Source organism: Apostichopus japonicus, chromosome 17 (assembly GCF_037975245.1).
Source record: "Apostichopus japonicus isolate 1M-3 chromosome 17, ASM3797524v1, whole genome shotgun sequence".
Taxonomy (NCBI): Eukaryota; Metazoa; Echinodermata; class Holothuroidea; order Aspidochirotida; family Stichopodidae; genus Apostichopus; species Apostichopus japonicus.
This window is the reverse complement of record NC_092577.1, coordinates 17,576,898-17,593,180: the sequence shown is the minus strand read 5'-3', so window position 1 is coordinate 17,593,180 and position 16,283 is coordinate 17,576,898.

Genomic DNA, 16,283 nt, shown 5'->3' with positions numbered 1-16,283 from the left:
GCCTCAGATGGTGCCAGCTGTCTGCAGTTTTCTGCTACGATTTTTCTTGCCAAGTACTGTCCGAATAGCGCCCCCAACTACAACCAATACTTATGTCTTTAACACCTGTAGCTAATTTAAATGATCTTGTGCATTAACACTTAAATAAATTATATGAGATTATGACATGTATTATATAAATTCTTGCTTACTGATAGCTTCATGTCAAATGTTATGCAGATCATGTGCATGGGATCATGCCAAATATTAATGGAAATTTTACATTAGGCCCCACATTCACAAGAACAGCTGCACATAATCTACTACCCCTGACCAAAATAATGACAATTATAAGAATTGAAAACATGTTTATATATTAGCATATTGTTACCAATTCACTAAACTGCTTGGCATTTCATTTATGTCAATTCTAACTGGCAGAATCCAATTTTTGGTTCCTTGCTTTAGCAAAAGGAACCTATGTAGTCAGGTTGGCGTGTGTGTGTGTGTGTGTATGTGTGTGTGTGCGTCTGTGACACTTGCTTGGGTACGCTCTATCTCAATAAGGGAATGTTGGATTGAGGCCACACTTGGACTATAGATCCGCCATATGTAGAAGGTGTGACCTATTGTTTTTGGTGCCCACAAAGGTCAGTTATGGTCCAAAAACCGAAAATATTAAAACTGCAATAACTCCCAGTGCCAATGTGCTACAAGGTTGATATTTTGGGACAAGTTGTGAACTGGTTAGGAGAACATTTTCAAAGTTAACAGTCATGTGATCCAAGGTCACCAAAGGTCAATTAATGATAAAAAAACTAGTATTTTTGCGATAACTTGAGAACGAATTGTCCGTTAGGGTTGGGAGTTGCCTTAATGTAATCGACATGTTGTCGACCCGCATCTGGGTGACCCTTGACCTCAATTTGACCTCTCGTGACCTTTACGTGTTTTTGGGATTTTTACAGTTTCGATGCTATTTTTAGATGTCAAAGGTACCTTCCGATCATAAATGTCAATAGGTTGACCCCTGTGTGACCTTTTTGTGCGAACTTATATGGGGTCAAAGTTTTTCGGTCGGAGTTAGGATGGCTGTACAGACTTGTCGTTTTGTTTTTGTAATCAGGAGATAAAACTACATCTGAAACCGAGGTCAAAAGGTCAAAGGTCACATTAGAAAAATGTGCTTATTTAGGGAGGAAACGAACAAAAAGAAAATGTTTAGTTTTGATGCTAGATTTGGATATCAAAGGTACCTTCCGATCAAAAATGTCAATGGGTTGACACACGTGTGACCTTCGTGTGCAAAGTTATACAAGGTCAAAGTTAATTTTCAGACATTTAATGGAATAACTCCCAGTGCCAAGGTGTGTCACGTTTGATATTTTGGGACAAGTTGCAAATGGTACAGGGGAAAATTTTCAAACTTAAGGGTCATGTGATCCGAGGTCACCAAAGGTCAATTAATGATAAAAAACTAGTTTTTTGCGATAACTTGAGAGAGAATTGTCCGTTAGGGTTGGAAATTGCTTCAGTGTAATCCATTTATCGACCCGCATCTGGGTGACCTTTGACCTCAATTTGACCTCTGGTGACCTTTACTTGTTTTGGTGATTTTCACAGTTTCGATGCTATTTTCAGATGTCAAAGGTACCTTCTGATCATAAATGTCAATGGGTTGACCCCCATGTGACCTTCGTGTGCGAAGTTATACAAGTTCAAAGTTAATTTTCAGACATTTAATGCAATAACTCCCAGTGCCAAGGTGTGACACAATTGATATTTTGGGACAAGTTGCAAATGATATAGGGGAATATTTTAAAACTTAACGGTCATGTGATCCGAGGTCACCAAAGGTCAATTAATGTTAAAAATATAGTATTTTGGGGGAGAAAATGGCCAAAGAAAAAATGTTTTAATTTTTATAGTTTGAATGCTATATTAACGTCTCACCGATCAACAATGTCAACATGTTTATCAAGGTGACCTTAGTGTGTTAAGTTATATGAGGTCAAAGTTAATCTTCAGACATTTAGTGCATTAACTCCCAGTGCCAAGGTGTGACACAAATGATATTTTGGGACAAGTTGCAAATGATAGGGGAATATTTTCAAACTTTACGGTCATGTGATCCGAGGTCACCAAAGGTCAATTAATGTTAAAAAACTTGTTTTTTGGGGGGAGAAAATGGGCAAAGAAAAAATGTTTGAATTGTTATAGTTTTGATGCTATATTCACATCTCACCGATCAAAATGCCAATAGGTTGAACCCTGTGTGACCATTGTGTGTGAAGTTATACAAGGTCAAAGTTAATTTTCAGACTTTTAATGCAATAACCCCCAGTGCCAAGGTGTGACATGGTTGATATTTTGGGACAAGTTGCAAATGGTATAGGGGAATATTTCCTTTCCATTTTCCTCTGAATAATATATATAGGCAATATTATATAATTCCTCTGACAAAGCATTTACGCTAAACACACAGGGTACTGCTGACATGACTCAACATCCTTATCCATGGAAATAGTGAGATACGGTGGTGGCACTACAGGGGGAGGGGGGCATTGGTACCCTCAGATTTTTTCCTTGCCGCTTAACCCCCAACTCAGATCTGGTACTCAATGAAAATTAATTCTCTAATCAGGTTCAAAATGGCAATATTTTCAGAGCTTAGGTATGTCCTTTCCATTTTCCACTGAGTAATAGGCAATATGATATAATTCCTCTGACATAGCACCTATGCTATAGAAATTTTTTGTGTAATAGATAAATAAATAATAAATAAATAAGTAATAAATAAATGCTTCACACACAGGGTATTGCTGACATGACTCAACTTCTTTATCCATGGAAATAGTTAGATACAGTGGTGGCACTACAGGGGGAGGGGGAGGGGCATTTTTCCCTTCAGATTTTTTCTCTTTTGTACTTGAGAGGTCAAGCAGCAGTCTCCACTTCCGATTATTATCAGCATTGATGACTGATAGAATGCATGCATGGATGGACATTAAGGTTGGGAGTTAGCTATTGTAATCAATAGTTGACCTGCATCGGGCTGACTTTTGACTTGTATTACTTTTTTTGGTTATTTGAATGTTTGTATCAATTTTTGTGCTAATCAGATCACCTATAGTAAATATATGAACATTAATTTTATGGGGAAATTATGATTGATACTTGTTATCAATTTGCTAATAACACAGACAAGGTAAACATGACCAAATACCAAGCTCAGATCTGGTACTCATTAAAACTTCTATAATCAGGTTTAAATTTGCAATATTTTCCGAGGTTAGATATGTAAAAGTTGTTCAATTGATACATTTTGACACCACCAAGAATCTGTGTTGCCTCCACGTGACCCCCTTCCCCCTCCTCTATCCCGGTTTACTTAGGCTGGTGTCACCACTTGTGTAATACTCCTTGCTTTTATCCAAACATTACCTCAGCTTTTGGACAATTGCCAAGTTTTGTGTTGTGAGGTAAATAGATATTTACACCCCTAATAATCATGCTATATCCAATCATTGAACTTAGCTTTTGGACAATTTGCTAACTTTTGTCCTTGAGAGGTCAAGCAGCAGTCTCCACTTCAGATGATTATCAACAGTGATGACTGATAGAATGCATGCATGGTTTTAATGGATGAATAGAGGATATTTGGTTAAACTTCACATTGATCTATGGGATGCCCCTCTCCTGGCTTATTTAGGCCAGTGCCACCACTGGTGAGATACTCCATACTTTATCTAGACATTGAACTCAGCTCTTTGACAATTTGCTAACCTTAGTCTTTGAGAGGTCAAGCAGCAGCCTTCGCTCCAGATGATTATCAGCAGTGATGACTGATATAATGCATGCATGGTTTAATGGAACAGAGGATATTTGGTTCAACTTGACACTGAGTTCAGAATCAGATAATATTAATAACAGCATTTCAGGACTGAAGCATTCAAAACCATTCTTTCCCTCTATGTGGATCGATCATTACAACACTACTATAATTCTGGGCATCTGTAGAATCTGAACAAAGTGATATTATTTATCTTTGTCGGTAACTGAATACAACGTTGTATATACAAGCATTGCGCCTATGCACCGTACCCAACATAATACATACAACGTTGCTTATTGGATCGGAGTGAACGATATCGTTGCGAATCAAGGTATTATATCTTTATTCCGTTGTTGACATTTTCCTTAATGTTTTGCAATTATCGAGATTCAGTGTCAAATAAACAAGAGCATTGAAGAGGTGCTGTTTACGAAATTTACTGTCGCATAGTCAGATTTTAATCAATGACCACTCTTAACTCGAACAAAACTGGCAAGGCCTGTGGGCAATTGATGTAGTTTAGGACAAGCCTGTGTTTTAAGGTAGTTTGTACCCAGACATTAATCAGGCGTAGCAGTAGGCCTAAGTTAGAACAACGGTAGTATGCTATAGTCTTTCAGTGACATATGAAGGAAATACGGTGCATTAGGATTAAGTCTAAGAGTATTCATCTGCAGCTATGTTTTTTTTTTTTGGTAATTGACTAATATTAGCAGCCATTTGGATACCAAATAAATTGCACTTGGATAAAGCCATAATACTTTTCCAGGTCAGTTAAATTCAAGTTCACTTCATTGATTCTAATCTAGGCCTGCAGATTTGCTAAAATCTGCAGTCAGCTTTGAAAAAAAAACCTTTTCAGGGTTCAGCCTAGGACTAGGAGTATTCATCTTCAGGGAAGAAATCTACAGTATGTATACTAGCCTAGGCCTTTATTTTGTTATTTGACTAATGTTAGCAGCCAGGTGAATGAGAAATCAAATGACCTTGGAAAAGCCATAGTACTTTCTTTACTACTGTAGGTTAGTAAAATTCAAGTTCACTTCATTGACTCTAGGCTTAGCCTATGTCTTACTCTTGTTAGTCTTCAGAGGGTTTTAGTTGTGCTCTGCCCCTGGTCCTTTCCTCTCATCAATTTCCACACGTACAGTCATTTACATAAATGAAATAATATGGAAACAGCACAAGAATAGTGTTGTTTGTTTACATGTTTTGAAGCCAGAAAATCACCATTATCTAAGCTGTATGCAGGAAGTAAAGGTGGGAGAAAAATAAGGGTAAACTACCCCATGTTGGTTGGCCCCAATGCCAGACTCAGCCATTTTCTTTTCTGAGATAATGTTTATTTTCCTTTATTTTTATTTTGCAGCTGAGCTATATCAGTTCAACACCCAAGGGCTTCAAGTTATAGTATCAGATTTAACGATATTGTTGCAAATCAAGGTATATCTTTCCTTCCGTTGGTTAGAGGTTCCTTGGTATTTTGCAATTGTCGAGATTCAGTGCCAAATAAAATCTTCAGATTGGATGGTTTGAAAGAGAATGACCAAGCATGGTTTACGAAAATTAACTGTCACCTAATTAAATTTTTATGAAGACCACTCTTAACTTGAACAGAATTGGCTAGGGCCATGGGTAATTTATGTGTCTAGGATAGGCTTAACTTTAAAGTTAGATAACCCAGACGTTAATCAGGCTGAAGTCTGGCAATGAGATATGGAGAAATACATTACATTAATATTTGGCCGAATTTTTCTTAGTGTTTTCTGTATACATGTTTGAAAGGCAGAAGGCACCACTTTCTATGCTGTGCGAAAAAGTAAGAGTGAGCGACAATAAGCCTCCATTGGTAATTCTCTGTAAGTTGTTGAGCCACCTACCTGTAATCTTCCAATTTAATTCATTACAGTATCTATTCGGTTAAAGTACAGTATATGCCTAGATTGTCACAACAATGGACAATAAGCTTTCAGTAACCTATCAATTGTCTTCCATGTTGCCTACTCCATGTCTCTCACTCTCTCTAATGCTGATTAAGAACTGAGAGGTAGCAGGTCCCATGTTTTATTCCTTTCTGAAGACAGAAGGGAATTAATGCATGGTGATTGTGTGTGTATGTGTGCACTTGTTTTGTATTCTGACCGAGGACTTGAACAAAAGAATTCCAGTTCCTCGGAAGAATTCTATTGTTATGGGGTATTGTTAAGGTTAGGGTACGTGGATTTGAACAATGGAAAATACAATGGGGTCCTCGGTCTGAATGTAAAACACACCTGTGTGTGTATGTGACACTTGCTGGTAAATGCTCTAACTTTAGATGGATAACTGGGGTACATTTCAAATTTGGTATGTTGGTCCACTAAGGTACAACCGGTTTTGGAATGTTGTTGGTATTGATCAAAGGTCATTGAGGTCAGCAGGGGTCTGAAAACTTTATTCACACAATATATCAAATTTGGTGTATAACTTCTGTTGATAAATAGACAATCTGTAGTGTTTTTCATTAAAGCCAAAGGTCATTTGAGGTCAACAGAGGGGAGAAAGTGTGAATATCATGTAAACATGATATCTCAATGAAGGTCGTCTGTGCAGTTGACATGTAGATAAGTAATTAGTTAAGCGAACCCTATCGTTTTTGGTGGAGGTCAAAGGTCATTTGGGGTCAGCAGAGGACAAAATGTGAATATATCAAAAGTGCTATATCTCCAGAACCAGAACATGAAAGGAGCTTATATGCATAGTGAGATAGCCTTGTGTATTGTATAGTTTATACACAATTTGATGTAGGTCAGAGTTCATATAAGGTAACCAGGTATCAATCCTTGAATGGAGTAAATATGATATATCAAGATAGAAAACTGCAGTAGCTGATATTATAAATGGCTATGGCTTCTCAATACTGAGCACAAGAACACTGTTGTTTGTTGTGGAGGTTACTGGTCATTAGTGTTCAGCAGAGGTTACACTCTGGAAATATTAAAGATGACATCATAAGATTTCATTAGATGTCTTATTGGCACATGACTTTCCTATCATGAATACATCATTTATGGTTAGCAAGGGGGAAGTGTAAAACCCTTGACAGTGCTGTAGCTGTATTAATTTTGTTTTCAAGAGAGACCTCTAATTTGCTTCAAGTCAATGGTTGTTTAAGGATAGCAGAATTCAATCCCCTAAAACCTCTCTTCTTAGATAGCTAGGGAAGCACATTATTGGTCAGACCTTAATTGATCTTGTTGTGTAATTGAGAATGATTTGTCTTTGGGGGTAGCAGGGGTTGCGTGTTAACCGAGTTGACGTGTGACCCTCAGGGAGTGGTCGTCCCTGCCCAATTGTGAGCCCCATGTCCAGCTGATCCGGCTGGTAGCACCTGGTTGGGTCCCGTGCCAGGGTTATGGTAAAACCAGTTGACTGCAGGCTGGTGGCTGCGGTACAAGGGCTTGGCTCTTTTTTAGTTTCCAATGGTCTTGTACTACTGATGCTGGGCGTTCATGGATTTCCATGTACTCGGCCAGGATCTCTTTCTCAGTTAGCGAGAAACTGCGTAAACTGACGATGTTTGGCGCAATGGCGCCACTTCAGTGTTTTTTCAGCCGAAAATCCTCGATGACTATGACAACTATTGATAAGATTGTTTATAATCTTCGGGGAGGTCAACGGGCCAATTTGGCTTATGACTATTGACTATTGACTGACTGTCTTTGAAGAACCAAATTAGTAATTAAGGTTCAGACCATGTCAGGATAATATTTCATTGCTCTCACTATCATGGTAAACATCCATGCTCTAACCATACTTACTTGGTACAGGTTTAAGTGATATTTAAGACGTCATTCGTATCTAAGTTTAGCTAGAAAATACTGCACAATATCGTTACCAGCTCTCAACTTTCAATTTTACGCTACTGAGATATACTTTGACACAGAACACTTGGCCTTAACCCATGAGAGTTGTCGTTATTTATTACTTGTTAAGTACGGTACGTGACTAGAATGCGGAAGAACTAACCACTTGCACTGAGCTAACCAAACCTAGACGATTGGTCCACAAAAAGTGCTGTGCACACAGTGTTGGACCTACCTTATGTTGTCAGGGCATTCTGTGTAAAAATCACAGATGGCAGTTGCTGGACCCTCTTGCAAAATTACCACCCTTCTTGCATAATTACAGCACTATACATTTGCATATGCATTGATTTATCACACTTACAAATATACCACAGAAAAGCATTGTAATGATTATTTTGTATTATTGGGACTGGACATCAAAAATAAAATTAAAAAAAGGCCATGGTGGCGACAAATTGCAGAATTTCACAGTGTGATTAAAAAAAAACAATTGGGAAGCAATGCAACTGACATTTTCAGGTTTCAAGCATAAAATAAACGTTAATTTTTAGAAGAGGCAGATGTACAACTTACTCTAAAATCTGCTGATTAGACATGGAATGAACCAGTAACTAATTTCCCATACCACATTGTACTGATTTATTTAATTTATAGCTTACAATATACAGTGTCTTGTATACATGTACAGTTCAGCACATATTACAAGGACTTGTAAGGCTACACTGATAGCTCACGGTGCGTTATGTGGTAATTAATGTATTCTAATTTGTCTATTTTTAGGTATTGTGATGTGGACATTTGCCATAAACTATTCACCAGTTACTTCACATTCTTAAAAACTATACTGTAAGTGTGTGTACAGTTAGTAATTATGAAGTTATGAAGAAAGTGTTCATTATTATGATTTTTCTTATTTTTTCTTATTGTTTTCTTATTAATTAATGTGTAATTACCATACAGGAGCATACGTGCAGTTAAGGAAATTAATTTCGATAGTTATATAGTGTGGGAAATGTCCCATGCAAAAGCACTTTTTTGTACCATGTTACTCCACCATGCTAATTGCATGATTTTTTCCCCCCTGAAAATATAAATGTATGGCCAGAAGTAATATGCCTAATGTCATGAAGTGATATAATACCACCTCTAAGTTTCTATCAAGGCCTGCAAAGGTATTTAACCCTTTACACTTTTGACCTTTGTTTCCCATTGTTAATTCCCAAGGTCCCCGAATAAAGAAATACATTAGAAATTGTTCAGTCCATTTCAGACATTTCCTTTAGGCGCCCCCATACGTTCAGACAAAGAAAACCAGAACTAAACATTGGAAACACAAGTTATTTTCTTTCTCAATTGATAACACACAGGAAATATAAACTATCCTGAACTAGATAAAAGTGAATCTGTGTTAGAATGGCACTGTATAAGTCTGTATGCTGTATACAGTATGTATGGTACAGTATAGCATAGCACAGCGTAACAGGAACTGGAAATAGATAAAAAAGTTGTGTGTCATTTACTGTACAAGGTGGGTGGAGGGAAGGGTGAAGCTTAAACTATACAATATTCACTCTATGACATCAGCAACATGGGTTTCTTCAGGTTAATATCTATATACATATATGCTTTTCTTTATTTTAACCTTTGTATTGCGCTCCATGAGACTTGAATTGAAGTGATACGATACAGTATACGAAGTCGATTATGAACAAACACTTGATACGTCAATCAAGTTCAGTAGTGCTCACAGAGACAGCAAATGAATATAAACTGTTATCATGTCTTCTTTTTAACAAAGTAATCATCAATGTCAAGGTAATGGTGTTCATGTCTGCTTTTACAGAATACAGTGCATCTAGTTTTGCAGATACTGTATTCTTATATTTATATTCGGAGAGCATCATTGGTACTCATGTGTAGCAATATCTATGAAATATGGTGAAAATTTTTTGTGTCTTAAAGTGTTTTTCATATAACCTGAGTCTTGAAAATTTCTTTACAATGCATGTATATATCCTATTGTTTCAGTGTATAGGGTATTTTTTAAGGCTTGGCACAGTCCTTTCCTTTCAGTGATCTCAAACCCAGAGTCTTTTTGAAAAGCATGAATATGAGTTTCACTGGTAATAATAATAATAATCAGCAGTTATTTTTACAATGCTTAAGCGACCACAAAATGTGGGAGAAACCAGCAAGGGCTTATGGATTACAACTTACACAAATGGTGGCTTCCATTTCAACATTTTAACTCAAATTTGGAATCTTTTCAATCTACAAAGTCATTTCAAAAGGGGAAACCGTAGATTGCTCTTAAATGAAAACCCACCTTACTATGACCCGGCCGGGTATCGAACCGGAACCTCCAGATTGCTAAGCCTCATTGCTTCAAATGCCACAGCCTTTATCCACACGGCCACAGCACCGCAATATTGTTACTTGATATGCTTTTTATATTAATGATGTAAGATTTTAATATCATGAAATGTTTTCCGGACATTTCTTTGAAGTTTACCAATTTCACTAATTCAAAAGTTAAACATGTTGTTCAAAATTTAAAAAAAATTCAGGCAAGAGGGATGTCATGAAGAGATATTGTACCAATCATAGTTATGGCGTATAATCTTTGTAATCAGTATTTTGCAAAGCACGTTTTGGAATACTTGTATTAAGGAAATAATAAATTGTGATATCAATTGAACTCTTTGATCATTGTGTTGAGTGGGACTTATTGGAGCATTATAATAATTTTTCCGCAGGCAACGATAATACCATCTCTACCGAGCTACACATACCACATACTATCACTGGAATTGTGAACAGGTGATTTGAATAGACCTGTACTTTCAGAGAAACCTATCATAAATGGATTGAAAAGATACAATAATTGACATTTTCTCTGGTCCCATGTATAACGCAGTGGGCCATATTAATTCGCCTAGGCTAGTCCAAAATCTTTAAAATAGGCCTAATGATCGATGAAGCTGAAATTCCTCAAAATATATATTCATGACAGTGCTCAGCAAATAAACATTTAAATTTGTGAATAACCCTATTTATTTCAGCTCTTCAGAATCTCTGAATGTCCCAAATAAAATGTGTGGATTAGCATGGAATTGCCCTAAATATTAGTAGTAGCTTTTACTCGTTGTAGTAGGTCTATAGTAGGCTATTACATGATGGGACCAAACGTTCAATTTTAATTAGGCTTTACATTATCTTTAGCCAAGGCCTAATGTAATTAGGGGCAACGCTATTCAAGTTAGTCCAGCCAAGGACAGATTATGCTTCGAAAATAACATAATACGGCCCTATTACCATTTACTGAACTACATAAATGGGTAACTTAACACTCTGCCCGCGCGCCGACTGACTCGCACATCTGTATTTGGATAGATTTGATCGTACCCAACAGTTTCATAGGCTAGCTACGCACAATCGAAGTTCACATATGTATAGATATTACACCACAATAAGAGTAGAGTAGTGCACATCCGTCTGAGATGGAAAATAGCTCCAAAGTGCTCTACTGTAATAATGGTTTTGGCATTTTCTAAGTCATCTACATTCATTTTAATGTTTGGATGTTGAAGAGGATGAAATAAACTACTGATGGTCTAAACAAATCTGGATGATTGAAGGAGATTTAAGGTATTTTAGAAAATCTTGGGTGAAACATGAAGATTCCGCAGCGACAGCTGCCAGATGGGATGGGGAGCACCATGATAAAATATGAGCTCTTCTAGCTCAAAATCTAAACGGTCATGGTGGCAAAAGTTGAATGTTTAATGATGAACATGACAGTTGAAAACTTCTTATCTATATGCTATATCGGCCTGGAATAGTGACGAGTTAATAGTGCGTAAGTCAATGGGAGCAATTAATTGTGGTGCGATGCCTATAGGCAAAATGGTGATTTAGTCAATTTGGCTGAAAAACAACATGTTAATGGCTCTACAGTATAGTGTAGCAATTGATATTTCGCAGGAGACATTCCATGATTTCATATATCAGTGGTTTCTGTGGTCAGAAATGAGTATTTAGGTCAAAATTTTGGCTTTTAGGCCTGGGATTGATGAGATGGACTTTGTTAGGGTCCTATTGTCACACAGTGAGCTATTTTTCCATACTTGAGTTATTTTGAATGTTTCTTTAGGCTCAGCGGCTACCGATGACTAGCAGTGAGGAGGATGCTCGGCTCTATATAGATGTGTGTGGTTGACACTAATTTCACAAAGCTTGCATATAGCAAGGACGTTTCGTTGTATGGATAACAGTAAATTTGGAATAAGTTTATTCCAAATACATAAAATGTGGTTGTCCCAGCTTGGTCACTGCCATATTGTTTACTCCCTGACTTAAATGGTAGCAATGAGAAGCTCAGTAGTAGCACTAATAACTATTGACTTTTGAAGATTCATGTTGGCGAGTGGCCTTCATATATAATTGCCTTAAACTTTGATGTTATAAACAGATGCCTTGGTAGTGTTGTCTAGGACTAACATTTTGACCACTGTTTGCTTTGGACACATTAGGGGCCTTTTCAAAACTTGCCGTTGCGGTATGCCGCGGAAGAGCACAGCTCGTGTGCACTCAGGTGTGTCTCATTATTGCAGCAAGCTCAAGTGAACACTCCCGAGCCTTTCCGAAATATTCCACCAAGTCACTTAATCCGATTAGAGTTACAAAGAAAGCATTGCTGCTAGGAGCAGAAACGATCGATACTCTCAGTCCAGGAAGTTATTATACTGTAGTGATTTACCGAGTTCGACGTACTGTTTCGTCAAGAAAGTGGTACCCCAGCTATTGTTGTTTACAACATCGTAACTACAACTATCGGAATACAAGTACCATCATAAAAAGCCTAGCCTAGCATGTGTGAAATAGCGTTATGTGCAGCGCGTTCGAATATGGAAGTGATTCCAGCATATCTCTCGCCGCGTAGCGCTACTTTCCGTCAAGAAAGGAGTCCGTGGCTTCGGCCTTAATTATATTTAGCCGCTCAGTATGTACTGCGCTTGCTGCTTACTATATGTGCACTGAACGTAAGTTTATCAAACAGAGGGCAAGCAGATCGAACCTCGTTAAAAATGGATAATACTGTACGCGTGCTTCGCATCGTGTGCATAAATTTTGTCTGGGTGTTTTAATACCGATAACTTTTAGAAAGCCATTTACAGCGTCCGAATTGACTAGCACATAAAACTTTTCGCCAGAGATTTTTTTTATGTATCCTTTTAAACAACATTCTGTTACGTTTGATACCATCATAAATTCAACACAACTTTATTATTTTTCACCTTTATCGACCAGACTATAAGGACTTCGCTAAAAACAGACCAACTGACACCCATCGTTAATATATTGAACACAATCTTTATTACAAAACATTTCTTAAAGCAAAACAGCAAGAAAATATAAAGAAATTATTGCCTTAGAACACAACATGTATTGGTCAAGGAAAACCTTGCGAACCAGGTTTGCGGGAATTCCGCGATGCTCGCTGGAAATCCAGCCTGGCTGGAGAAAAACAAATTCACGCGAAACTGGCATATCGTGCTAAATGCAACTAATGCCATGTAAACAAGGCTCTAGTACACCTATTTATGAATAAGCCGTAAGACCACATCTGGTGTTAAGCGGGGGAAAAGAAAGTATTTTCTAGAATTTCCAAAAATACGGAAAAAATAATATCCTACCATAGTTAAGTGCATAGCAAATAGCCTAACCACCTCGTCGGTTACGGATCTCACATAACTACAAAAACACAACTAATCGTATTTTGCGAACTTGACGTGTTCTAAAAGAACATGGAAATAATATTAAGCATTTAGTTAATCATGCCAAGTGGCCTAAAACATATTTTATTACAAGGATTACTTTCATAAAGATGGCCATAGCTATAGGGGCCTTGATATCGTGTGCTGCGTGTATGGTATGGACTGTGCCTCGTGTATCATGGGGAATACTCCATGAAACGTTTCTTGGAAACGTGCCAAAAATCTTAACAAACAGGTGTTAGACAGGGGATGAGCTCACAGTTGTTTGGCAAGGTACCTGGGGAAATTCGTTGCACATGTAGTCTACCGTAGTATTTAAGTAGGGTTAAACCGTACTGCAGTTGTAAACTGATGTACGTATAGTGCACGCTATTCATTGTTAGGCAGTCTAGAAACTGGGCTTTGCCGAACGTTGTTTGTTCATAATATCGGAAGTTTTGTAAGTTAAACTTTTTAAAGATTGTAAGACAGATTAAATCTCTTTTCATTTTATAACATAATATAGCTACTCTTACTTGTCATTTTAAAATTGTCATCAGTTTCGTGACAATTTAAATTCAAAAAGTTCACAGTATTTTGCATCCTCAACTGCGATTTTTTTATCGCCAGACACGCAAAAATACCAAAATAGGTGCCTGTAATTTTTGGACCTGTAGTTTACTTGAATTACCTTTATTCTGTTCAAGTTAAGCTGCACATGGTAGACTGCATGTATTTCTTCTTCTCTTTCGCACTTGGTGTGCAGAATTTCACAGAACATTGACTGACAAATTCATTGCAAAGTGATACTGTAGCTTAAAGGCATTGAAGACTCGCCCCAAACCGCGTGCGGCCATTTGAAAAAGTTAACTTTCTGTTGCTTGCAAGTGACGTTTTGTTCGTGTCGCTACAAAATGCAGACAGTAATGAAACGTGATACCTTGTTAGCTTTAGCTGGACCTGAGATGTCCATTGCTGTATTGTTTGTACACTGTGCTGTGGGTATTGACCGCAGCTGTATGTACTGACTGTACACTAGTGTCTAATTACCGACGGTAGCAAGCTGTGTGTGCATTTTCTGGGATCGATGGTGGTGTCTAACACTTCTGTTACACCTCATTCGAAACTAGCTCAAATTACCGGCATTAAACGTTTTTTTTCGCGAGTCTTCACACCCTTTTACTACTTGTTAGTACTAGGGTGGCAAATAATATATAAATAATGGATCCCCTCTGGAGATGTCAGATGAATGTATCTATGTCTGTAGTGATTCTAATTGGTATAAGCTCAAGCTTTGAATTCTTCCTGTGATCTAGATCAAGCTTGACAGGTGATATATGACATTGTTTACTACCCTGATCTGCTGGAGAAATCTTTTCATGCAATTTGCCTTACTTTGATGGTTCACGGTCTTATTAATTAATACATGACCTGTTTCTTCAGTGAATTTTGTCTCCATGCAACTCAGTCAGATATTTTGTGAATATGTTACATACCCTGCAAGAATACTTTAAATCCTTTATTTGGGTGTTACTAAAACGAATGACAATTGCGTTACACATAACGAATGACAATATGTTGTACACACTTAAAAATTGCGTTGACTAAAACGAATGACAGTGAATGACAGCACAGACATTTGCTTCAACCGGATATCACAGTTCAGACTTCGTGGGTATATATTAAAGCCACGCAAACCGAGTGGACGCGAAGTGTGTGGCTTACAGATCTAGTAAAGTACGGACAAGATACAAACGCACCTTATAGTAAGCGAAATTGTAAGTCTGATTTTAAAAAGTAAATTTACGTCATTTTTCCGATTTTAATTGTTAGAAACTAACAATACTATAATCTTGAAACGGCTACAATTTTTATACTTTAATAGTACGATATCATAGCATTTTCCACCCAAATTAATCGTGGATATATCAGTTTGAAACATACCAATAAGCCAGCATCTAACAATTACTCCAGTTATCTTTCTATTTAAATCTACAGAGGTATTTGTCAAAAGCACAGCACTCAAGCGCATTCTCACACAAAAAACTTTCCCTGTGGTTTCTATCCGTAAATGACACCAAAACTCTGCAACCACGTAACATGCGACTTTCCTCAAATCATTTTTGAGCAGAAAACCAATAACCGCATTTACTCCACTGCGTTAATGATAAATCAATCTATCTCTTCTCATCACCGTCCTTCGTTGTCCTTCGTTGTCCTTCGTTGTCCATCGTTGTCCTTCGCTGTCATTCGCTGTCATTCGCTGTCATTCGCTGTCATTCGCTGTCATTCGCGAATGATAATTAACCCTGTACAAAGTCAATTGTCATTCGGTCATTCGTTTTAGTTTGTCCCCTTTATTTAGTCATAGTACAAGGTGTCCACATTTGATCGAGATAAGGGTATTTAGCATCTTGAACACTTTAATGTAACCACCATATTTTTAATCTGTGCTGTTTTGGTAAGTAGGCCTGTAATTAATTGTGAAGACTTCAAAATCTTTATCAATAAATTTGAATGAGCTTGAAGTGGCCTTGGAAAGTGACAAGTTTAGTGTGTAAGTCAATGGGAGCAATTAATTTTCCCAAACAGGTTTGCAATTACGTAGTTTTCAGCGAATCAGATTAGTTTAGTTTAGTAGAAAAAAATGGATCAGGAGGGACACTCAAGGACCCTATAGGAGAGGGGGAAAAAGTTCAAGTGTACAGCGACATCGTTTTTTCCAGCCAATTCGTTAAGTGAATTGGTTAGCGAAGGTTGTTTTCTAAGCCGTAATATTACTTTAGCACTACAGTATATACCAGTGCCTACACCACAGCGATAGCTGGCTAAAAAGGCCGATACTTCGTATATTCTTCGGGAATC